The sequence below is a fragment of the Bemisia tabaci genome, chromosome 3, assembly GCF_918797505.1.
Source record: "Bemisia tabaci chromosome 3, PGI_BMITA_v3".
Taxonomy (NCBI): Eukaryota; Metazoa; Arthropoda; class Insecta; order Hemiptera; family Aleyrodidae; genus Bemisia; species Bemisia tabaci.
In genome coordinates this window covers 29,095,654-29,122,344 of record NC_092795.1, presented here as the reverse complement: position 1 = coordinate 29,122,344, position 26,691 = coordinate 29,095,654, and the positions used below count along the sequence as shown (strand labels likewise).

The window sequence follows — 26,691 nt, the reverse complement described above, 5'->3', positions numbered from 1 at the left end:
CTTCTACGCCTTTAAACCCTCCACTGGCTGTTAAAGGTACCATGTTCTGTTTAGGTACTTGAGTGGGAATTTCTTCTTCGATGCCTTCAGCGATGACGTTGTCACGCCTCATATTATGTAAAGCGCAACAGGCTAGTATAACTTTATCAACTGTTTCAGGCTTCAAATTTATGGGCATAAAAAAAATTCGAAATACTGCACACAAAATGCCAAACGCGTTTTCTGTCACTCTTCTTGCCCTGCTTAGTCGGTAGTTATAAATTGTTTTTCTAGAGTCTGCTTTCGACTGTTCTTTCGGAAAGGGTTTCATGACTCTTTTATGAAGCCGGAAGGCCTCATCGCCGCATATGACGCATAACATGGGCTCTGTGCAATGAGGAAGAGGCCTTGGTGCAGTGCCAGTGGGCACCAAAGAGTGAATCAACGGCAGCTCCACCCTCGGTCTCACCGCCATGCTGGGAGCTTCACTCCCAGGCACCCTTAAGCACTAGCCACACTGAGCCGTCGCCGTCCGTTCCGAAATGTGATGATGTTGCCAACGAGATGGTGAAGAGAGAAATTCAGAGTGTCCTAAAGGCTGAGTCCACAGCCTCCGCCATAAATTTTAGAATGGCGGATGCTAGTATATCGCGGCTCGGTTTCATCCGTCTCCTGCCGTTTGGCTTTGCTTTCGTGGAAATGAATGAGCGGGCGCGCACTGACGCGCTCCGGCTCGATGCGGCGCCGTCTGGCTGCCGAGCCGTGCGCTGACGGATAGAGCAATCTTGCTTTACGAGCAAGATCGGAGACGGAAGACGGATGCCGATCTCCAGTTTTGTTTTGATTGCTCATGCACTGCGCACGCTCTTTCACCGCGCTGTGTTGTGATTTAAACAGAGATCAATTTTTTTTCTTATTCTGTTTGTATTCTGTCTACGGTCTTCACTAATAATGGAGGACGAAGTTCTAATTGAGAAAGTGAGGGCTTTCCCTCACCTCTACGATCCGCAGGATGCGGCACATTTAGATCAGAAGTAAATCAAAAATTCATGGGAGGCCATCGGCAAAGCTCCAGGAGCATCAGGTAATTTGAATTTCATCATACTCACATTCATACTGTTTGAAAGAGAATACGACAGTGTAAAATAAGTCCGCAACCTGTATACACGCCAAAACTATTGCCTCCTCATCAGATAAGGCTTCCATTTTTAACAATGAAAATCACTAGAAAAAATTTGAATATGAAACTGACATGCGAATAGCTTTGAGTCATAGACCTCAACTGCATCCTGGAGCTAGCCGGATCGCACCGGAGCAGTGTGCGCTACGTTTCGTCCAGGAGCCGTACAGCTGACGGACGCCCGTCGACGGAGCCGCGACGGAACGGACGGCGACGGCTCAGTGTGGCTAGTGCTTTACCCGCAACCCTCCCCGCGGCACCCTCGAGCGACCCCATCTCCGCGGCAACCCCGGCCACCGTGGGCGCTCCCACCAGCAAGAACCCAGAAGAAGGCTCTAAACTTTGTATGTTCGCTTCTTTAATACGCTTTTTGAACTTAAAGCTTGTACCTTTTTGTAATTTCTTGTAATTTTCTGTACTTTCTTGTATTTAATATTTAATACAATAATTGAAATCTTGCACTTATGTATACCATTGTTAACACTCCCACTTCCTCTCGGACGTGTGGGACCCCCCCCCCCCAAAAAAAAAAAAATATGAGGTGATTGCGTAATTTTTCAAATATCCACAAAATTTTAATTTTTTACCCCTGTGGTTAAAGCTCCGCAGCACTACTTTCGATCTCCGGATCTCCCATGCATCCCATTTTGGCTGAAAAGCCTCTAGAATTTTTATCCATCGACCTCATGGGTCCCTCCTCCCCCCTAAATCTTAGGGTAATTTTTACCATATCCTTGTTATTCTTGATATATTCACAAAATACATAAAACTGTATCCGCTGAGGTCTGCGACGGCAGTAGCAGTAACGAGAAAATTTTCAACATGCTATGTCCCGGAAGTAGGAAAACCCTCTGCAGTCTAGTCAGATATTGGTTCATGTTATCGTCCTAAACCCTGGAATAACCGTCTTTAGGAAAATGGAATTTTGCCAACAAAATCCTCCGTTTACCATCCAAGGTCCAACCCCGTTGAAAGATATGTGAAATTACTTGGCAACTTTTTTCGAATATATAGTCATAATAACCATTGGTCATGGATAAAATACCTACCTTTCGCGGAAATGTGCATTAATCGGACACATGATTCTGGTGTTGGCTGCACTCCCGTGCACAAACAAAAAGCCCACACTTGGTTTGACAATTTCCTTTCCTTTCCGGAATCTGAGAAGCCTGATTTTAACAAACTTCAAATCTTGGCCCGTGACAAATTAAAATCCCAGGCCCAAAAAAGGAAACAATAGTATGATGAAAAATTCCACTTAATAACATTCAAAGATTTAAATTAAATCTGTTCATTATTCACAACTTGTTACAGTAGCTGGAGGTTGGTAACAACGACGGGAATTTCGTTCCCGAAACTCGGACGGACCTGATCAGAATGAACCAATAACATTTCAAAAATTATAGCTAAAATTTTGAACGATGTAAGCCGATGCTGGATTATCCGTGCACTAAAGCACTATTTTATGTGGCAAAATGAAATCCTTGTATCTTCAAGCAGTGCTCTTTATATAGGTTCCATCACAATCTGCGGCCATGTAAGCGAGAAATCTGATGTCAAAGATGGTCATGACGGGCAGGTTTCAGTCGGTTTAGTCGTGTTTTCTCTTTCAGAACACTGGAAATGTTAAAAGACTGTAAAAACCGTGGACACGGTAACATGGCGATTCTTTAGGTGCCCACGTATATGGGTTTAAGGTTTACCTTTATCGCAGAGATTGAGTAACTTTCTCAGGACCCTAGATTCTTGAAATTCATATTGCCAACCAAAGTAAAAAGTAAAATTTTCGTCGTTTTGGGTTATTAGGTGCTTATTTCTTTTTGAAAACTCAATGGATCTTAATGAAACTCTTTCACTTTGTAGTCCTAATTGGACTACATTTTGCAATTTGGACTTATAGATTCTAGCCCGGTTTAAAAGCAACGTATGTGCCATTGATTTCCCTATGCACATACGTGTTTTTCCAGAAGAAACAGAATTCATAGTTCTAAATTGCAAAATGCGGTCCAATTGAGATCCGTCCGTAGACACCAAGATCGTTCAAATTTCCCTCCAGTCAAGAAAGAAACCTCTGACTGTATAGCGGATACCTATTCTAAGCTCTCGCTTCTTTGAAATTGCCCAACGTTTCTTTCAAAATTTGACTGTATAGCGGTTACCTATTCTAAGCTCTCGCTTATGTGATATTGCCCAATTTTTTTGTCAAAATTTGGTGTTGAGTAGTAGACGGATAATTCAAATTTCCCTCCAGTCAAGAAAGAAACCTCTGAAAGATCCACTTCGCTGTGAACAATGCGGCAGAAGGGCAACAACAGTGGGGAACCTCCATGTGCATTGGCGTATCCACATCGATACAGAATCCGAATCAATTTTCAGTTTAAGGGAGTGTCTAAGAGTGTCGGCCACCACTTTGCTATTCTTCACTTTGCTTTTCAATCGCCTTGGAAATTACGGTCTTGTACGAACGTAACATCTCGCTTTCAGAACAATGTCGACGAAAGACAATGTCAATTCTATCCAACCTGACTCAAAGGATGCCCCCCCAAAAGGTCAGAAGAAACGACGCGGAAGAGGAGCGCTCAACAAAACCAAGCTCCAAAACCGTCAGAAGTTCGGTGAGAAACACCGTGAAGAACCAAGGTAAGTGAAACGAAGGTATGCTCTTCCCCTATTCAACCATCCAAAACCGATGAAACGCTCGGTTTTGTTCGCGCCATTTCGGTCTTGGCGCGAAAATTTGAAAAATGCCGATTTTCGATTCTCCCATAAGAACCAATGTAATCTGGGGGAAAACAAACTCAGGCTCAAAATAGGCCTTCTAAAGCGTGACTGCGTGACTTTCATCAAGTGTTGATAAGCGTCAAATGATCCAACTGAATGTTTTGAATTAATTTGAATAAGTTTTTAAAATTTAATTTTGTTTTAAATATCTTTCTGGTTTTAATAATGTCTTTAGTATTTCAGTTTTAATTATGTAAGTGAGCTGTGATTTTTTATTTGTTTGATTGTTGTGCGGCGTGCGCATCATCTGATTTTCCTCAAAGGTGAGAATCTTTGTTTGATCAATTTTCTCTAGTTTTAGTGAAACCCTCAACGTGGTGAAGATGGTATTTTTCTGAAAAAACATTATGGAGTTAACAAGTCAGTATGATGAATCAGTTCATCATTCTTAATCATTGAATCAGTGTTAAGACTTGAGCCGACAGATGGATTTGAGATTGACGATTGACACCTCTGTGGATGACTCGTAGAGTAGAACTATCGTCTGTTGAGAGAAAAGCTAAATCTTGTCAACATGAACAATCATGAAAAGTTCTGCAAGGTGCATTTATTAACCTGATGACCGGTGTTAATTCAGAACTAATCCAAGTTAAACATTTCTGTTAGCATACGATGAGTCTGCTCAAACATGAATACTAATGGCAGAATTAGGTGCATTGTCAAACAAAATCGTTTGTGGCTGTATAGAAAAGAATTAACCAATGCTGAACAGACTGCGATGTTCACTTCCATCCGAACTTGCTGATGAGTTGCATATTTCCATGGCAGGAGTAAATTGTTTGACTGAACACTCAATGTTCACCAAAGGACAATAAGACTGCTTGGTTGCATTTAGTAGGTAACCACAAGCACCAAATGTATATGGGTAGTTATTAAGGTTCATTTTTATCAAGATGACTTGATTCATCAGACTTACGCAGTATCCTTCCTGATTAAGTTGGCTGTAGATGAAGTGATGCGCATTTCGGAGATGAATCAATCTTCAGGCTCGCACTCCCTCATGTTAACTTGCACGTCATTAGCCAAAACTTACGCAAGTGTTGGTTCATGACATGCATGTCAATGCGAGAAAGTACGAAGCCTGAAAATGAATTAATCTCCAAATGTGCATTGCATAATTTACAGCTAATGTAGTGAGGAAAGAATACGTAAGTGTACTGTATTTGGGTAGGTTTACTTTAGCCTTGTAGCTATTGGAGGATTCATTTTATTTTGAATCTGTCTATTTGCAGATCAATCATGGATTATAAAGAATCATGGTATTTTTTACTAAACTTTGAATGGATATACCATGGATGCATTTTCGGAAAAAATTGCCAGAATGATGGCTCTAAAAAATCAAAGTTATGTGAATAATTATTCAGTAGTCATTCAGATTACAAATTCATTAAGCCATATAGCAATGAAATTGCTTACTGAACCAATTGTTAACCAATCTGATGGCCAATTTTACCGTCCTTTTTTTTTAAAAGCTGTCGATTAAGGTATTAAACTTGATTAAATCTATTGGAAGTGTGCTAAGTAACAGAATACTAAGTACCAACGTTTCAGTATGAGCCCTATAAATGTTTTTTCTTCAATGTTTAAAGGCTCATGCCAAATTGTAAATATATTTCTTGTGTTTGGAACTGTTTATTGACGTTGCAATTTCAAAAATGCGTTTTCACTAGGGTATTTGTACATTACCACCGTATCCTCTGCTCTCTCCCAGCAAAATTAAGCAAATGCGCCTGAAATTCTCAAATATTTACTTATCGTTTGTAAAATGTATCATCATAAACTGAAGAACTCTAAGCACAATTTTTAGACCTTTTCTTCAATTAAATGACCTTGCCTCAGATATCAGAGAATTCTTATAAAATCATTCTTATTTTGTTTGACAGATGCCTAAGCAGTGCAGTTTTAAGAACTGCAAAAACGTTCAAATTTCCGGCTGTGAAAAATCGTTTTTTCGGTTTCCCAAGGATCCTGCCATACAGAAAATTTGGCTCAGCCAGTGCAACGTAACCGCCTGTCGAGACAATGGAAGGATCTGCAGTGATCATTTTTCGACTGATGACTTCGAAGAGCCTGTAATCTTCAAGACAAGCAGAGGTCGGCGCTTAAAGATTAATGGTAACATATTTTTTCTTCTTTACTGATCCATTATTTTAAATGTCTAAGCAGACATCCATGTTCAAATAACGACATGACAGCCTCATCTAAAGGGACTTACATTACTGACTGCTGTCAGATTATGCGTTCTTTGCCAAAACTCCTCATGATGTCATTTAAAGATGTTACAAAAAAACTTCAATTCTCATTTAATACTTTTTTTTTATCTGAATTTTTTGGGTATCGTCTACGAGAGATTCTAGAAGAAAATTAGAGTCGCCTACTTTCTGTTTGTTACTGCTTTCTTGGCGACAATTGCCCTTTCAAAAGCATCAGACCATCTTGTGGCAAAAATACTGACTGGAATTAATTTATTGGTTGAAATTTTGCCCGTATGCGAAGAGATTAATTCTCAAGGAAAAAGTGTATTGAAGGACCAGGACAAAAGCAGACAGCAAGTTGAATTCAATACTATAATGTCCCTCTCTGTAGGGTCTGCGTTTGTATCAATCTGTGCAGCTGATAACAGACAAGGGCAAAGATGCTTGTTAGCGCAGAAGGTGTGAACAAATCGACTGAGCAGACTGGTCTGCAATGAAATAATGCTCTGACTGCCCTGCCCTCATGCTTCCAAGTCCTCATGAAAAGCTTCATCAGCATTCCACTTGATATGATCAGTAGATCTGGGCTCATCACTTTCTTCATTTATAATTTTGTGTTTTTATTCCTGCTTTGAAAGTTATACTAAATTCACTAATTATTTTTTTGGTTTTTTTTTTGCAGCTATTCCCAACCTACTTTTAACTGCATCTGTTGACATTCCTGAATCCCACAAAAGTACTAAGGTAATTTCTTATTACAAAAGTTTTCTCGGACAACGGTAGAACATTTTTAGGAGCAAGCAATCACCTTCGAAAACAGTTTGATTCACTAACAAAGGATCCGGATATCCAAAAATACATGACAGAAAATATGATAGAATGGAAATTCAACCCTCCCAATTCTCCTTATCATGGTGGACTTTGGGAGTCAGCAATAAAAATATTCAAATCGCAATTGTATAAAGTAATAAGAGCAAGAATATTTACTTTACAGCAATTAACGCAGCTTGTCCCTCAAATTGAAGCTGTGCTCAATTCAAGACCTTTGGTACCCTTGTCCAGCGCCCCTGAAGAGTTTGACGTATTGACGCCAGGTCATTTTTTAATAGGAAGACCTCTCACATCTTATCCTGATGACACACCTACAAAGCAATCTACAAAAATTCTACAGGCGTATGAGGCAATACAGGAAGGATTCAACATATTTTGGAAGAAATGGCAAAGGGAGTATCTTCAACACATTCAAACATTTTCCAAGTGGCACTCAAAAAACGAATCTCCGAAAATAGGATCATTAGTCGTAATAAAGGATAGACACTGTCCCCCGATGTTTTGGAAACTAGCAAGAATACAAAAACTTCACTCAGGATCAGATGGCATCACAAGAGTAGTTACATTGAAAACAGCAACATCCACACTAGTGAGAGCCATCACTGAAGTTTGTGTATTACCGTTAAGTGATGACTAACTTAAATTTAATGTGCTTAAAAAAAACACACACACACACGGTTTTTACTGATGAAATTTCAATTTCAATTCAAAAATTTCAAATTTTTAATGATAATCAATCTGTATACAGGGACTTCAGTAGGACGTCATTTTCCTAGACTGGAGGTGGCTACCGCCACTCTTGATATAGAAAGCAACTTAGACAGGGTGGAGGACTTCCTGCGCACAAAGGGTCCCCAACCCGACCTCCCCCCCCCCCATCCACAACCTACTTAAGCAGACGAAAATGGTTTCATTACTGCTTGCGGGACGATTGGACAACTTTTTAAAGGAGATCTGACGAATCCTCAGATTTAAATAATCTGACGATGGATTTATTACATTCAGGGACTGAATTTTTGTGTCACCCCACGGTTGGCATACGAACTCTGAACTTCGGACACACGTGGATATTGCTGAGAAGTTCTATGTCAGGACTGAGCCATGCTGGTACCGATGAGAGAACCAGCAGAGCTAAAATTTTAACCGAAAGATCTCCCCTGGGTCGTGATAATAATATGAGCGATGCAACGATCAGACTTATTCCCGCAAGACCAGCAGAATACGGTAAATATCCTGGAACATTTCAAGTCCTAGTATCATTCACCAAAAGCCTCCAAGAGCTCAGAAAATCTGAGGATCTTTTTGCGGTCTTTTAAACTTACTTGACCAGTAATTTTCCCCGGTGATCTCCCGTTCGTAGCGACTAAACGGTAACCGGTACGATTACCAGACTTACCTCCCGAGGCCGGCCAAAAGCGGTACGTATCCCAGGACCTTCCAAGTCCTGACATCATTCACCGGGACCGGCCTCTTAAGGCTCAGGAAATCCAAGGATCTGTTTGCAGTCCACGGACAGTCCCAGGCTTTATTGAGGAGAAAGTGCGGCTCGAGTTACCGGTGAAAATGGTTCCCTAGGGAGAGATCTTCCGCTCCTTGCGACTAAGAGATGACGGGTGCGATTACCGGACTTACCTCCCGAGGCCAGCCAAAAGCGGTACGTATCCCAGGACCTTCCAAGTCCTGACATCATTCACCGAGACCGGCCTCTTAAGGCTCAGGAAATCCAAGGATCTTTTTGCAGTCCACGGACTGTCCCAGGCTTTATTCAGGAGAAAGTGCGGCTCGAGATCCCGGTGAAAAGCGACAGGCCCATTAGACTTGTTCCAAGACGCTATGAAGGAATCATTACAAGGACCGCCTTAGGCAGGGAAGAACTAAGCCACATCAGCCATTGCCAACTTTTACGGGGCACTTTAACATTTGACATGAGAAAGGTTGTGCGGATTCTTGTGCCAATTTCAGGAAGTTATCTGCATTGTACAAAGCAAATCCCTTAACATTGTCAGAGGAAACTCCTCAAACGTTCTCTTGTAAAAACTTGAATTTCCCAGTTTAAGTTGGCAATAGATGATGTGGCTTGGTTCCTTCCTGCTTAACGGGATCCGTATTATCCATATTCACTTCGTGCCAACTCCAGTCAGAGTTCCTGCGACTGCGAAACAACACAAAAATTATTCGTCAGTGACTGCCAAAAGGAATAAAACGCGTTGAGCGAATCAAGAATGTAGACTTGGGAATAGCAGTTGTGTAATTAGCGGAAGTGTGAATAATCCAAATTCGCACGCTTAAGTAGGATCAGATGAGTTGCGAAGAGCTTCATTTTGCGCGCTTTCAGGAATTAATGTTTACGCATTTTACGAAATGAATCCCCTTTGGAGAGTAATTAATTTCGTCTAACTACCATGCATTTTAACTTTTCTGTGACTTCTTGACTTCGGCGTGACTCATCTAAGGAGACCTTGCACTCGCACGTTGTTTAAGTGTCGTTTGATGGATCATTGTGGGGCCCCTGTTTTTGTCACATATTCTCCGATTTTCACATAGGGTTTGACTAAAATTACATAACTTGGATTCAACATTCTCGTATGGATTGCAATTGGAGATAATTATACGAATACCATGCATAGTAATTACGAACAATAATTTCCTAAATGAATGACAGCCCCCCCCCCCCCCCCGGTTCATCCCGGACTTGCCATCCTGCTGGTTAAGTAGCCAGCGGGGCGATTATTGAAACTGATGGACAAAGCGATAGACAAAGAAGACATAGGGAGTATGGAGCGATCTTATTGGTTGACATGGTTGGTTTTTATAGATTAAGGAAGAAAATGATAGACTAACTGTCGGGTCTTTAGTGGGTTGCCGTTAGTTAGTCCATTACCTACCTCCTATGTCCATTGCCACCACCTGCTTCCACCAATAGGATCCCTCCAAATCCCTTTTGTCGTCTTTGTCTATTAGTTTCAATAATCGGCCAGCAGGCCCCTGCTCAGTTAGTCAGCCCCGCCCTTGCCCCGTCGCGCGTTATGTTCGCCGCCATTTCGGGTGTTTTCATTGCATTGGCGCGGCCATCGTTCTATAATAAGTTTAAAGACTCCAAGAGACGTGTTCAAAATGTCCTATATCATGGGTGGCGGTAGCAACCTCCGGACAAAGTCTAAACTCGACAACACTGGAAAGCGTCCAAACGAAAAAGCTGGCAGCCAACCATAGACACACGTAACTCCCTTATGCTGAAAATTGATTCGGTTCTAACTCGACTGCAGCCCAAACGACGGCACGGATTCCAACGATCTTGGTGTCTACTGACACACCTAAATTGGGCCTACAAAGTGTTGAAGAATACGAGAAGCAAAGGTTTGAAGCTCCCTTCCATGGAGCTAAATGATTACCCTACGTTCAGAATGAATTCTGCCTGTTGGGCTGCAGTCCCCCAGCTACTCAACAATGGAGTTATATTCCATGGTCGCAACTCCCGGAGTACATTGCGGAGAGCAGAAGAGTACAGTAGCTGTAAGTCGAGGTGCACGATGCCGTCGGGGCGGTGGGAGGGGTTGCGGATCTTGGAGGAGTTCCGCTCCTTCCGAGCCCTCAACCCCTTTTAGTCGCACCACACACAATGATGCAGTGTGAAGCCAAGGTAGACTGCAATCGTTGCAAGATGATTTTAGTTACAACCTCTACTGAGCCTTGCCACTCACTCATAGAGTGCAGAGAATATAATCCGGAGAAACGTAGTCTTACTTATCCCTCAACACAGCTAGTCGAGTCAGTAGGAATGTGTCTAACTTTCATAGATGAATTTCTCAATAAAAGAGCATATATTCCCAAATTAAAGGAAACCATTACAACCGCAATGGAAAAGAACATCAGTTTTGTGTGGCTTGCAATGCACAGTTGTTCTAAAACACATTATGAAACCATTAAGCCTCTAATCATAAAAGACTGTTTTTTTATTGCCGTTAAATGGTGGTGTACCAGGCAGAATAGGAAATATGTTGCAGAACAACGGAAAGCTCAGCAACAAAAGAAACTAGCTAACTTGAAGGATGTGTAAAGCAATGCATACAATTGTAAATCTCGGAAATAATGAAAATATTCTGGATTGTTAAGACCTGTATTCATATTAAGAATTTGTATAAATAATGTAAGGCTTTACAAAACATCTACATCAAATGTAAATACCTGTAACATCCACTTTAACAACCTCACATTGACCTTGTCAAAGTTTGTACAAAATGTGAATTTATTAGGCAGATCTGTGAGTCATTATTTTTAATCTCAGCGCTTGTCAACATTTATGTGCAACTTGATAAAATATTTGTTAAAATGTCTTTCTTTCCAAGTGCTAATAAATAATTGCATTATCACTTTAACAACTTGTCTGCTTCTAGAAAACATCCACAAACCTGATTGAGGACACCATCACCCTTGGAAAGATAAGAACCTAATTTGTTATCCATTAATTTGTCATTAGCAATACAAAATGAAAACCAATTTCTCCTTTCAATGCACGCTGTCAATAGGTGCACGCTTTAATATTTCCCCTATTAGCTTTTTCTTTTCCTTAAAGGAATTTCTCCCCTCTCCTCCTATTTTAATTCCAAAAAATTATGAGCTAATCACTTCTAAAAATCACTACGGATCAATGTTTCATAGTAATGATTTGTCAAGGGTATCAAGTTCATTTTCGAGAACTGATCAGGAATGAAATAACTAAAAATTTAATCAATTTTTAATTGAATCTGAAGGATCAACTCATTAAAAACTCTCAAATGGTCATCAAACTTCTGTTGTTTCCTACATTCGTTGCAACATCAAAGTTAGTCTTAATTTTATTATGTCACCTCCGTCCTCTTCAGCATGAACACTGTATAATTCCAATTAAGATTCTGCACTTTTTCTTTAAAACTGTTTACACTTCATGAAAACATGTCTTGCCAATTTTTGGCGTGTTTAACATGTGAGTGTAAGTCGTGAAGTCTTGTTTTGGAACTAATTATAAGTGCAAAATCTTACATGGTACTGCAGAGCTCTCGCTGAGGACGGGAGGGGTACTGCTGGGCAGGAGCGCGCCTATTCAAACACTGGCGCGCTTGAGGATATGGCGGAGAGCGGGGTGCGGGGCGGTCATAGTTCCAAAGTGGTCCGTTCAAGCGCTAGCGTCCAGGCAGAAATCTTTGTCAAGAAATCTCCCACGCGAGATACCATTCTCTTGTTGATAGGTGTTCTCTGCTCTCTACGCATTCATTGAGTTTTTGCAACTCTCCCAAGCGCTGCGCGGCGCCGAAGTGTGGAAGGAGGCATAATACCTTGTGGCACGAGGGAGCCGGCGGGATTCCCGCAAGATGTTCAACCTATGGGGATATTCGAGGTCCTCCATCTACCAGTCCCGACAGACCAGCCTTGATGGACGCAGCCTCGTCAGCGGCCTCTTCCGCATGTACTCGGCGTCGGCGATTGGCTTGATGAGCCGCTGTTCGTTCCACTGGCCCAGCCGGACAGCTCCCTTTACAATTTCACCCCTGGCGAGTGGCGCACCAACATGCCGCCAAACCCGGAGTCACAAAGAAAATGTCATTCTCGAAGAGGAGAAAGAGGATTATTGTCAGGAAAAGGGGATGCGGCCCCTTTTCTTAAGCGATGATGATAAAAATTCAAGTGATATCTTCAAACCTAAACGCCCCAAAAGAAGAAAAGTCAAAGGAAAAAGTCAAAGCCCCAAAAAGGAGCAAAAACAAATTGAAAAAGACACGCATTTGCGGTCAGTTTGTCACTGAGTAGTCCACCTCCATCTCCCCAAAAAGATCCGCCGTCAGGAAGTACTGCTCTAGAAATCATCAATGCCTATCGGGCGCAAGCACGATTTGTAAATAGTACTACTATTACAGCAACTCGGTCAAGGCCCTTCGAAAGCATCGAACGCTATGTTCTCAGAGGCAACTTTAATACTCGGGACGATTTCTCAGTCACATTTGTCGGGGAGACTGGTGTTGACACAGGCGGCTTGCGATGAGAGTTCCTTGATCTTGCTATCACTCATTTAAATGATAGCGTCATGTTCACCGGCGAGGGAGTGGCAAAACAGCTAGTGATGAGTCTGACCAGCCTGCAAAGAAGACATTATTACATAGCCGGTGCTACGGTCGTTCTATCCACTTTGCATGGTGGCCCCACTCCAAGTTTCCTGCATCCAAAGCTTTACGATCGTATTGTCGGAAAGCAGGATATTGACTGGCAAGTTGAAGATGTCACATACAATTCATGGAAAGCCGCCCTGCAGGATTTGCAGTAAGCTGGCACGAAAGGAGATAAAGAGAGTCTTAGGTGTTCGAGCCCACTGTGGCTCTCCCTTGTTCCACGCTTCAACCCCGGGCTTTCTCCGCCCCCGCGCAGGGAGCTGACTGTGCGCCGCCTCAAGGGATCCCTCTCTCTTTTCATCCCTGACCACCAGAGTTCAGGATCTCATTTTCATGCACGTTCCCTTGTTTCTTCTATGTTTCGAAAAGTAGGGGTTCGGCCAATTCTCTGGTCCAATCAGACGCTTCTCGACTCTGCCCTCGTCGCGCCATAGTCGGAGCTCTCATCCCCTTCCTTCCCGTGCACGCACGATTACTGCTGCACTTTCCTATGCTCGCACGACTACCGCAGCATTCCTCTCCCGTGCACGCACGAGTAATGCTGCACTTACCTGTCCCTCAGCGTCTTTTCCCTTGACATGAGGATTCAAGTTTAGTGTCAGCTCTATGTATTTTTCGTGTATTTTATGTATTTTGTTGAGAAATAAAGATTAGAACTTTAAGATTAAGATCTCCTGATGATGATCCATGTCGTGGGCTTGTAGCAGCAAATCGACTTTCTGAAGGAATCTTACAACTCTTGGTTCTAGTCACAGATCTTATTTCTCAGCTGGTCCTTCGCTCCCGCCCATGAGGCACGAACCAAATTTTTCAGATACTCAAACTTTACACTCTTCTGATGGGGCACAGGGGTAACCTCCACACCGGTTAATTTTAAAAGTTCTGAGTCACCCTGTGCCCCATTAGAAAAGTCTCTGAGGACAACGAGACCCTCAAATTTGGATTCCTTGGTGTCGATTACCCATGAATACACATTATTTCCGAGTCTCCACGTCAATTTAACGAACTTAAATTTTTTTGAAAGGGGGCTCTGTCCCCCACCTTTGGGGGTCGATATTTTGGACACTGATGGACCGATTTTGGATTTCTTGAGGTCGATTCAAGATAAAAATTTCCGTGCGTTCCGATTCCGATGAAATAATTTCAAAATTTTGACATATACCCTGACTTTTGAAATACGGACCCCTTAAACCCCCCAAGGGACGTCAGAGGGGCTCTGGGACCATGAAATTCGGAGTCCATGGGGTCGATTCCCTCTTCACCCCCGCGACCCTGGACTTCGTGCGACCCAAATTAACCGAAAAAAAGGCCTGGTACGGTAGGTCGGGGCCACCCTGTATAATTCCATTCTTTCCGATTCTGATGAAAATTGAATTTCATTCTCTTCGATTCGGAGGTACATTCGGTTTGTAACATCATACACATTTTCATGGGTCTGATTGCCAGTCAAGTGTGTCACCACTTGAGGATGCGCGGTGCACAGAGGGAAGACGCGATTCGTATTGTCGCGCGGAACAACATTGAGGCAAAAGTGGCACATGATAAAATTAATTAATTGATTCATTTTAACCCCCCATGGTTTTAATGCAAAAAGGAGCTGTTTGCCGGGTTTCTCTCATTAAATTATCCTAAAGCCTATGATGAGGATCACCCTAGTGTGTCTGTGTACGATAAATCGGCTGCTGTCCCAACTTCTTTTCGAAGAGCGGCACCCTAGTGTGTCTTTGTACAATAAATCGGCTGCGGTCCCAACTTCTTTTCGAAGAGCGGCACCCTAGTGTGTCTTTGTACAATAAATCGGCTGCTGTCCCAACTTCTTTTCGAAGAGCGGAACTTGTCTGCAGCTTTAATGCCAGATGGGGATGTTCCCATCTCATACTTACTCAAGTGTCCTGAACCAATGCCCTTGGTGTATGTGGCCACTGGTGTGGAGTGATCGACGGAGGGTTCGGGGAAAAGTTGAGAAGTACCCTCGTGAGTACTGGATTCCGAATTGAGCCAACTAGCATTAGTGACCTTATGACTTTCCATCCCAGTTGTGAAAACCTTGATTGGGTGGAGCGGAACGACGGACCTGGGGAGGAGAGCGAGCTGCCGGCCTCGGGAAGATGCTTCCCAACGGTAGAGGGATAGTTAGCAATCAATCTTGATTTAAAACTGTCACTTTTGAGTTCTTTTAATTCTTCCATTCTTTTCTCCCATATTATTCCAAATTCGAATAGCTCACGAAAGCAATTTTTGTAATTTTTAACAGCGTCGACTTCCTTATCTCTCAGTCTATCCAATATTCGATCTTAGCACTTCCTTGCTTTCGATAGATCCAGAGAATCATGGCCCAAAATCAAGATCCAGTTGTTAATCTTATGGATTGGGCAAACGACATTAGGGACTTTGCTGACCAGCAGCCTCTCTGGGGCGAGTTCGTAATCATTGAACCCCTTCTTCGAGAATTCGTCTTGGGTAATGTCAATCTCGCTCCATTTGCAGATGGGTTTGATGATTCTGGACTTGTCAACGGTGCAAGAGTTTTGTGTAACGGGCGTCAAGGAAATATCCCCGTAGATGACCAAATGTTGCTACTGGCGACGATTGGTGAGTCGCTGTTTCCTAGGCTTAGAAACAGAAGACTAGATCAGGAACCAGCTCGTCAGCTCCTTCGAATGTCTGTGTCTCAGATAGTAGACTTTCCAGACCCTGATGTCGCCAACGCGATTTTAAATAAAGCAAATGAGCTGTACCCTGAACAACCTAATGCTGCCGCCCGTGAAGCAGCAATCCGCCAGGGAAGTGTCGAAAATGCCATGCTCATCCTTGTGGCTGGCATGAACGAACATCGAAGAAAATTCCCGACATTTGGCACGGAACTACTCTTGCACACTATTCTTGCAATTTTGAAAACAGGGGAATGCTCTGTTGACTTTTTAACTAAAGTTGTCGATGGATGCAAGATGTTTGGTTTCAATGTCAACCTTGATAGAGATCTGATTAAAGCGATCTACCTGACCTTTGGAGAGTACATCAACAGCAGAGATGTAAGAGCAATGATTGAATATTGGAAGACACTCGTGCCAAATAAGTGTCTTCGAATCAAGCTTACCATCGAACAGGCTGAGTGGCACAATCTTACCAGCTTTACTAGCATCAAGACAGCTTTAACCCTTCATAAACAATTTTACTGGGCTAACCTGTTTCAATTGCATGCTTACAGCGCACAATTGGGTAAATTCCGCATCGCCATGGACATTATCCAAGATGATCCATACTATGGGTTCAACAACAATTTGGGAGAGGCGTCATCGACAAGGTACTGTCTACTTGCCCAACTTGAGACAGCATCCTAACATGAGACATGTCGGGATTTTTTTTTTTTTCATCCGTGGTAGCCCTGTTGAGTGATTTGTAAACAAAAGTGGCGTGCTAACCTCAAAGGGTAACATCTGAAGAAGCCGTGCTGCAGAAGGCGAGTCTTAAACTCGAAGGTAAGTTTTGGAATAAATTTTTTTTTGAAAAGAGTATTTTGAGAGAAGTATTGGTGCTCGAAATAGTGTTGGTAGTAATTTAATTGTCCTCAGCCGTATGCAGATTCAAAATGTGTTGAACCTCACAAATACCTTCCAGTTGATGGGGCTGTATGCAATTTTTTTTTTTTTTTTTGACCGCTACTCAAAATTTTGTCAAAAAATCAAAAAATTATAATTGTTGGCCGAACATGAGACAAGATGAGACACTTTTCCTTTACAAACAAGCACCTTTCAATTTACTTGCCTTGCCATAATAGTAACTAACCTTTCAATGTAAGATGATGGTTAGTGACGAGACAGCCTTGTGGGAGCTTTGAGACAAAGATATTGGCTACAGGAGCTCAGTGAGCAGTGCGCTGGCCCGCGGAGGGAAAGGTAAAGGTTCGGTTAGGTTGCACTGATAAGAGTATTTCATGTTTTTTGATCCCTCATTTTGCTTGTTTACTTCTTAGACTTCCAATATGGCACGTTATCAACAAAAGCAGCCTACAAATCACAATCCAAGACAATCTAACGGTAAACGCTCACATCTATCACCAAGGGGCAGGCTGTTGGAAACTGAAATTTAATAGCTATAACTCTGACATCTATGCAGACCCATGTTAAATGCACTGCTTGCATTCTCGCTCGCTTATTGCGTCTAATTTTTCTTCTACGTGCATTTCCTTTTCTCTTACCGTTAGTCTGTCACGAGATCTCAGTCCAACGAGTCAATGTTTTATAAATAAAACTCTTTCGTCCGAATTCCGAACTTATTGTTTTACCTACCAACAACAGGTTATGGTGCCCAGTTATCGCGTGTGTTTATAAAACAATAAAATTCGGAAATAATGAAATCGGTCGAAAAACAAAAATTTCAATTCGAGCAGTCCGCACTGCATTCGTCTTGTTCGTTGCGTTCAGTTGCGAGTCGCGTTAACTGCCGAATTTTTTGCGTGAGTGATCATCATGGGTTGGTTCGGCTCGGAAAACCATGAAAACCGCATAAACATAAAAACCGACTTAGACTTACATGATATTACGTTGTACGTAATTGTGTTTCTAATGATCTTAGTGCTAATAGCATTCTACATAGTTCACAAGTGTAAAAAGCTTGAAACAAGACATAGGGCTCTCGAGCTAAGAGTAGCTGGTGCGCGAGTTTAAAAATAAAATGCACTTAAAAATAAATAAGGCTATTAAGAATTAAAAAAATGTGTTGTGCGAGTCGCACTTAAAAAAAATTAAAAACGGTTAAAAAAAAAAAAAAAAAAAAAAAAAAAAAATTAAAAATTAAAATTTAAAAACCCTGATTGCTAAATGGTGTTTATAAATTTTTTAAGAATTAAAAACCCAGGTTTCGTTCGTTTTCTGTTTTGTGTTGGTGTCCAATCCGAAAATCCTGCGGACAATTTTTGTTTCGTGAATAAGCGGACAGTTTATGTTCCTTTTTTTTGGTTGATCAGCCCTGATCATAAAATTTATAAAAATATTAAAACAATGGATACCATCCTAGCAAGTTCGGGTTTTTCGACGATAACGCGTCTAAAAGGCACCTCAAACTATCAGATTTGGAAGTTCGAGGTTAAAATTTTTTTAGAAGCTGCAAAAGTTTACGATATTGCTGTCGGAAACGAGAGGAAACCACTCTTGGGTGCCGAGAACTTAAAAAAGTGGAATGACGCAGACGCCATGGCGCGCAAGGTAATAATAACAACCATTGAAAAGAACTTGTTAACGCACATTTTAACTAGTACCTCTGCATCAGACATGTGGATTACACTGAAAAATCTGTTTGGTAAAACTACAGAACAAGAAAAAAGCTCCCTGTACCAGGAATTTTTTGGTTTAAACTTTGTTAAGAATGGCAACGTCATGACGTTCATAAGCAAACTTGAAGCCTTGTTTGTACAATTAAAAAGTCTAGAACCGGGACTTCAGAATGAGATGCTCATTAATAAGATATTACAAGGCCTCCCGGATTCCTACAAGAACTACAAAACCGGATGGGATTTTGTACCAGCCGGCAGTAAGACTCTCGAGAACTTAAACAGTAAGCTTTTAGGAGAACACAATCGGGAAAAATCAGTAAAACCTGAGGAATCAGTTGCCCTCTTTGGTAAAGAAAAAAGAACTTGCCACCGCTGTAAAAAGGTGGGGCACATAAGTCGTTTCTGTAAAGTTAATATTAATAAAAATGAGGGTAAAAATTTTGAAAGAAATGCCGATCAAGGTAATAGTAGCAAACAATGCGGAATTTGCAAGAAAACTAATCACGCAGAAAGTTAGTGTTATTTCCGCAATAAAGATAACAATAAAAATAACAACAAGATCGAACGGTAAGTTCTCAGAGGCAACTTCAATACTTGGGACAATTTCTCAGTCACATTCGTCGGGGAGGCTGGAGTTGACACTGGCGGTTTGCGACGAGAGTTTATTGATCTTGCTATCACTTATTTAAAGGATAGCGTCATGTTCACCGGCGAGGGAGTGGCAAAATAGCTAGTGATGAATCTGACCAGCCTGCAGCAAAGAAGACATTATTACATAGCCGGTGCTACGATCGTTCTATCCATTCCGCATGGTGGCGCCACTCCAAGTTTCCTGCATCCAAAGCTTTACGATCGTATTGTCGGAAAGCAGGATATTGACTGGCAAGTTGAAGACGTCACAGACAATTCATGGAAAGCCGCCCTGCAGGATTTGCAGGAAGCTGGCACGAAAGAAGATAAAGAGAGAGTCTTAGGCACGCACCAAATTTTTCAGATACTCAAAATTTATACTTTTCTGATGGGGCACAGGGGTAACCTCCACACCGGTTAAATTTACAAGTTCAGAGTCCCCCTGTGCCCCATCAGAAAAGTCTCTGAGGACAACGGAACCCTCAAAATTGGATTCCTTGGGGTCGATTACCCACGAATACACATTTTTTCCGAGTCTCCACGTCAATTTAACGAACGTGAATTTTTTGGAAAGGGGGCTCTGTCCCCTACCTTTAGGGGTCGGTATTTTGGACACGGATGGGCCGATTTTGGATTCCTTGGGATCTATTTAAGTTAAAAATTTCCGTACGTTCTGATTCCGATGAAATAATTTCAAAATTTTGACATAAACCCTGACTTTTGAAGTGCGGACCCCTTTTACCCCCCAAGGGACGTCAGGGGGACTCTGGGACCATGAAATTCGGAGTCCTTGGGGTCGATTCCCTCTACATCCCCGCGACCCTGGACTTCGTGCGACCCAAATTAACCGAAAAGGGCCTGGAACAGTAGGTCTGGGCCACCCTGTATAATTCCATTCTTTCCGATTCTGGTAAAAATTGAATTTTATTCTCTTCGATTCGGAGGTACATACGGTTTGCAACATCATACACATTTTCATGGTCCTGATTTCGAGTCAAGTGTGTCACACTTAAGGATGCGCGGCACACAGAGGGAAAACGCGATTCGTACTGTCGCGCGGAACAACATCGAAGCAAAAATGGGCACATGATAAAATTAATTCATTCATTTTATCCCCCCATGGTTTTAAAGCAAAAAAAAAGCTGTCTACCGGGTTTCATTCATTAAATTATCCTAAAGTCTAAAATAAGGACCACCCTAGTGTGTCCGTGTACAAGAAATCGGCTGCTGTCCCAACTTCTTTTCGAAGAGCGGAACTTATCTGCAGCATTAATGTCAGATGAGGATGTTCCCATCTAATACTTACTCAAGTGTCCTGAACCAGTGCCCTTTGTGTCTCTGTCTGTGGCCACTGGTGTGGAGTGACCAACAGAGGGTTCTGGGAAAGGCGACAGATCCAGCGAAAGGCCGTCCCTCCAAAGTTCCTAAAGGAGATCCGACCGGCCGAAAAGAACCTCCAAGTTCGAGGTCAGAGCCGCCAGGCGGCATTCTTGCTTTACTAAGCACTCACCTCTCATCGCCCTTCCCGATCACTGAAACATTTCATGTCCAAGTTGATACAGTGGACATGACCAATTATTTCGCATCACTCCACACATCCTTGGTTTCAGTACTCTACCTAGATGCCCGCATGACACCTCCCGGCCTAATCACATCCGCAAACTATGTTAATGTCTGTAGATATAGGTATAACAACGAAAGCGAGGATTGATAGCGTATATTCATCCATTTCAGGTCGAAGAATCGAGCACCGAATAGCAGTACCCCGAATGTTCGCCGTACCAAAGGCCCTCAGCTACGTTATAATTGGTCTTGGACTCACTACAGGCCAACAGAGCGCGCTCCGTCTCGTCCCCAATCCTGAGACCACACCCGACGAAGCTGCAGACAGGCTTCAGACCGTTGTGACGCATGCCGTCGATATCGCTTTCAGCAGATTGGTCAATGCATGCGCATCCGGAAACCTTATCCAGACTGGATACGTTACTTCTCAAGAGACAGGGGCTGCGTGGTGTATGTTGAGCGCCAGACAGGCGTTTGACGTAGCAAACATCGCCAACCAGAGCGAGAACGTCAAGGTTGTTTCAACCTTTCCCGAATGAACTCCCGCGGACGCAATTTTCGCAGCCATCGTTCAAAGAGGAAACAGCGGATTGGAAGAGAACAACGATGCCATAGTAAAGTGGAGCACCGACGACATTTGTGGTAACCTCAGGCATTAGATCTGCCTTCAATATCAACGCTTAGATTAGAAGATAAGCAAGTACATGCCTTTGGCAGACGAAATCAAGTGCCTCTGGAAATTGAACACAGTAATAATTGTGCCAATTATTGTTGGAGCAACGGGGGAAATTCCTGTGAAGTTGTTTGATAGTCTTAGGAAGATCAACCTTAGAGAGAAGCTGTATTAACAAATGCAGAAAGCGGCTTTGCTAGGGAGTTGCAGGATTGTAAAGCGAGTTCTGGGTGATGGATAGTTACCACCAACCGAAAAATTAACCTGCATTTTAATCTTCAACTTTAAATTTCTACTCCGATTTTAAATTTGTAACTCCAATTTTAAAGTTTTAACCCCAATTTTAAGTTTTTTTTTAGTAACTGCAATGTTAAAGTTTTAATCCCAATTTTAAATCTTTTTTTTACTGCAATTTTAAAGTTTTAATCCCAATTTTAAATTTTTAACTTAAATTTTAATTTTAAGGACTCTCCTTTGCATTGATGTGCCGGAGGAGGACTAAATATCTACTGGCCTCGAGCTGTGAATTGAGATACGAGAACATAATAACAAAAAATGAGAAAACTTCGTTCCATTACTGCTACTACCAGCGCCACTTTCGTTGTCAATAATCGTAATGTTACGTTGCGAGAATTCCAATTATTAAGTACCCTGTGCGGCGAGGAGCACAGCGTCTTGGACTGCTGGGCAGTCGTCGATCTGCCCCCCCCCCCCCCCCCCCCCATTGCAACGCAGTATAAAGCGAGCTCACACTCCCTCCGTCCCTGAACTGATATACTTGATTTGTGACAGCTGTCTGTGACATGGCTTGACTCCTGATTATACCCAACCATTTTTTATTGTCGAAAATTTAAGTCAATAAGTTGATGAGCAAAACCATAACTAGAGAGATTAAAAATGTCTGTTGCTGCGTTCAACGGAGTTTATCGATTTCAATTTTTGTGCTATGTGTAAAATTTGTTGAGAGTGTTTTAATGCACAAGTCATTCTGAAAGATACAAATCTGTCATCAAATGAGGCCCTGTAAATTAAGTGAAAGCTCTGTCAAGAATTTAGTATTTTGTTGATTGAGGAGACTTCAAGCCATAAGGAGCAAATTACTCCACTGTCCTGGGATAAAAGGGAGGTAGAGAAAATGTGCACCCCTTTTCAAGTGTTCCAAGAAATCTGAACTTCATTTCAAAATCTTACTGCTATCACTCGTCAAATTAAGAGTCACATGAGGAAAACAAGGACACTTGGAAAAAAGTCTCTTGGATCCTCAGTCCAGACTCTTGAAAAATTAACAAGAAAGAATAGGTACTTTTAGTTCCATTGGATTTTTGCTTGAATCAAAAGGAAATCTGCTTAAACTACAAGGCTTGGCTCTCAATTCAAGCAGAAATCCAATTGAATCGAGGGTATTTTTTCTTGTGAAATATTTGAAGAGCCTGGACTCTGGATTCAAGATACTATTTCTTTGCAGTTAACTGTTTGAAATAAGTATTCAGAGGCTAAGTTAGAGCTTGTTGTTTTACAGGTTTAATACTGTAGCAGCAAAAGTGGAGCAGAGGAGGCTGAAGAAAACACGAAAGTAAAAAACCGAAATGCAGCGCCTTTCTAAAGAAGAACCCTTTCCTCTTTTTTAAATTCATTTTGCTGGTAATGAAGAAGAGAAGTTGATGGTAACACAAGTTCTAAACAGTTTTTTTTTTAAAATTTCTTGCATTAGGTATCATGGTAGAATTTAATCACTGGGCTTTGAGGTACTGAAAGACCAATACCTCAAAGACATGGTCATTGCTGCACTCAGATTACACAATTATATGTAGTTCAAGCCTTACACACATTATTATTTTTTTTGGGAACATGCGCACTCGCTGCATCTAAAGTGCAGGAAGCTTTTTCTGGAAATTAACATCATCTTAAAAAATTTAAAAATCAATATCAACTTGACAAGAGGCCAGTCTTAGTGGTGCGATGAAACTTGTCAGGCCTTCCATCTTCCTCTTGATGATTTTGGAGTAACTTCTCGAACCAGAACCATAGGCGTAGCTGAAGCATTGTTATAGAGGGGGCTTACCTTCTAGGACCTTCCTTGATTCCACCCACCGAGTGGAGTCCAGGGAGTATGGCATGACCCCAGCAAAACAGGGGGTCAGAGGAGAAAATTTTGAGAAACTGACTTCATAATTATGCTCCCCAGATGTAAATTTATGATAAAATTTTGAGATTTTGCCTTGTTCAGCTCAAAATTAGGAGGTTAAAATAGTTCATTAAGGTGGAAACTGACATCAAATGGGTTATATTTCCCACAACACAAAACTTACAGGCTCCTAAGCATAACAATTCCAAGGTCGTGGACAGTGTTCAAGGCTTAGTGTCAAATGGACACCCAATTCAAAATGCCAGGTGGATATGCTTTCCTAAAGAGCCAACTCCCGACCTTGGAAGCAAAATTTTGACGTCACAAAATTAAGGAGAATTTCTATTGTTATGATGAATTAAGACAAACAACAAGTACTGCAGGAAGGGATACATAAAGACATAAGCAACAACACAAGGCTAGAGAAAAATCATGCAATAGTCCTTATTTTTTCAACTACCACCCTTATCCTCAAGGTGAAGGCACCAACACACCCTGGTGGGGGCATGGGTGGAGGAGTTTGGTTAGACCCTTGCCGTTAGATTGTTCGATCAAGAGCTAAAGAGCGAGAGCCAACTCCATGATGTGAGTTTTCTTAAAATCACCCTGTAAGTGCTGATTATCTTTTCCTACATGTTGGTAGGAGTTGTGGTGGCCATCCGAGCCACAATTTTCATGGATATCTTGTGTTAGTCATTTCATCCGCTCTCCCGGACAGGCCCCGAGGCCTGATAACGGATGGGGCTTAGGGCCCTGTCCAGCAGTGACTCCGTTTCCTTTTTAGTGTTGTACGGATCCTGAGCCATTAGAATCAATGAAAGGTCATTGACATACGGTTCAGAAAAAATTATTTATCTAAACATCCTCTTATTCAAGTAAAACAGTGCAATAAAAATGTCAAAAATGAAAGTTGCAATTTAATGCAATTGTACCAACTGATTGGTACGTTCCATGAAATGGCAATTCAAGTAACAGTTCCAAAAGGATTAAATAGAAGTCCCTAGGAGACTAAGGATCCTCGAAAAGATTCATAAGTTGAGATATGAAGGGCCAGGAGATAACCTTGTCGATGAGTTACGTTCCATCTTCACTTACATACTATTACTGATAGAGTTGGACTCTGATGGAGTACATTTTTTGCAGGTTCCAGTTTTTTTTTCTGGGAAAATTAATACACTAATCAAGCTATAACAACTTTTGGCTCATTTTATATGAAAAAATATATATATTCTTTTCTCATGAACTCAAACCAATTGTAAAAATGTGTGACACAGAAATTGGATCGATATGGAAGGTGGGGAAAACCATTTGTTCAGTAAAATCAGGGCTCATTGCACAAAGGTAATAACTTTAGAGAATTGTATTCTGGAGAGGTATCATTCCAATTCCGTTAGATGAAAGCTCTTGATTTGCAGATGTGCCTGCAGCCTCCTTTTTACCGATTTTTTAAAACAAGTGTTGCCACACATTTAAGTGTAGGATGCGAAAATGCTTCAGATGTACGATGACATGAACATATTAGGTTGAGCAGAGGCATTACGTTAAGATATTGCGTTCAATATTACATATGCAATTACGTTACATGGTAAGATATTGGATGATAAAAATTATTATCAATCATAAATTGACAAACCAACTTTTTGATCAGCCTTACGCTTCTACTTTTCATCTTGGACTCACTGATTCCCTGTTCTGGTGTATTTAGGTTTGAAAACTAGTATATTCTTAAAATTGATTAATTCTAAAATTACTTACCCATGATTTTTCTTAGTTCATGGTTTATTTTGTATTGGACACCATTAAAAAAGAGCAAGTTGGCCCTCCCTCATTGCTTATTAAAACAATGGGCAGTCTGCATTCAATCCCCTAATTCACTCGCTATCAACCGCACTACAAGTTATTACATACCTTTAACTGCAGTATTGATTGGTGTTGATCCGTATTGAATGTGGGCTACAACTCAACAAATGATGGGCAAGCTCCGAATTAGCGTGACTGGGATATAAAAAATTTCAACAGTTGGATGGCAGTTTCTCAAGTCCTTTCCTTCCCCCTTTTGATGTTGCCTGTCAAACACAAATTGATCATTAAAATCATTTTAATTGAGGAATAAATATTTGACTATTTGCTTAGACATTAGACAATATGTCTGCTTTCACTATTTGCCTACGACGGATATAGAGCTAAACTTACCGGCACTGCCCAATAGTGCAACTGGCTGGTCTGCTCAGAAGTTTCCGCTTAATCAGAGACCAAGAGCTGCTGAGCAGAGAAGCAGACTGGTGAGAAACATCACTGAGCAGTACCAAGGAGTTAGGAAAAGCATATGTTAGTGAAAAATGAATCACATACTTAGTCTCGAAAAACGGTTCATTGACGGTGCAAAGGCCACCCTCACTGGCGAAGAGACAAGAGGTGACGAATGATAGATGTACCTATGTCATTCCAAAAAACGAAGTGAAAATCATTGAAGCTTTAAAGTGACCTTTGAACTTATCTTCACTGTAGAGCACAGATGTAATCTATTAAATGAGCAGAATATACAGCAAGGATGGCTACAGAAGTCAGATGTGGTGAGCGACAGCCGTCGAACCTGGCATGCACATGACAAATACTATGGCACTGGAATTTCCTTGCTCATCAAAAACTGCATCTTGACACAATGCATTTCAGCTAATTCGCAAAGGATGGGTCAGGATTACCTGTAGCTTACAACATTGTACGACGAAACTACACCCCCATGTGGAACCAAAGTGCATAGGAAGTTGACTTACCATGAGAAAACGGCCAATCCTTGGCTCGAGGAACCGCAAAGAAACTGATGAAGTTGAATTCAGACTCAGACAAGACGTGAAAACACAATGCACGTGCTTTGGAATCTGGTTAGATGGCGGCATGATGATGACTTTAATGACGAAATGACTTCTTATCATTCTTATCTGCGAACATTGGCCGAACCGACTCTTCGCTCTCTGTCCTCACTCCTCTGCTCGAGACCCGCGTACTCCTTTGTTCGGCGGCATATTTTGGCGCCAACAAGCTGCCATTAATCCCGAAAAAAATTGTCCACACATGCCACAATAATGAATACAGCTTTTCAACCTCATTTGAGGGCAATTTTTGAATAAATATTTTTGAAATAATTATATAAAGGAGTATGGTCTGTGTAATTACTAATTTGCTGCAATATTTCGTTACTATTTCCTGGGATTAAAACCAGGGTTTTTAGTAATATGTTGTACTTACTGGTATGTGAAGTACCATCTTGTTTTCCTTCCAGGCGGCCAATCAAAAAGCTGCCCAAAATGCCTGAACACTCCCA

The 26,691-nt window shown here is 41.6% G+C and overlaps 2 protein-coding genes and 1 long non-coding RNA gene across 6 annotated transcripts in view; 1 reads left to right on the top strand and 2 right to left on the bottom strand.

Moving 5' to 3' along the window:
• LOC140224229 (uncharacterized) overlaps positions 1 to 2,348 on the bottom strand; it is a 38,977-nt gene extending 36,629 nt beyond the window's left edge. The window contains exon 1 of the mRNA XM_072298122.1: positions 2,209 to 2,348. The gene's annotated coding sequence lies outside the window, so the exon portion shown is untranslated. The remainder of the gene's footprint in view (positions 1 to 2,208) is intronic.
• The window catches only part of LOC109031125 (armadillo segment polarity protein-like), a 198,626-nt gene extending 172,332 nt beyond the window's left edge, over positions 1 to 26,294 (bottom strand). For 3 of the 4 annotated variants that reach the window (XR_011899519.1, XR_011899518.1, XM_072298142.1), the window contains exons 1-2: positions 26,144 to 26,294; positions 25,278 to 25,435 (exon numbers count right to left, since the gene is read on the bottom strand). The gene's annotated coding sequence lies outside the window, so the exon portion shown is untranslated. Of the gene's footprint in view, positions 1 to 2,468; positions 2,777 to 25,277; positions 25,436 to 26,143 lie in introns of those variants that run through there. The other variant, XR_011899520.1, reaches the window with a different exon arrangement.
• LOC140224231 (uncharacterized) lies at positions 16,412 to 17,176 on the top strand. The gene is made up of 2 exons (XR_011899522.1): positions 16,412 to 16,585; positions 17,080 to 17,176. It is a non-coding gene; the product is annotated as an uncharacterized lncRNA (long non-coding RNA).
• Positions 26,295 to 26,691: the final 397 nt, after the last annotated feature.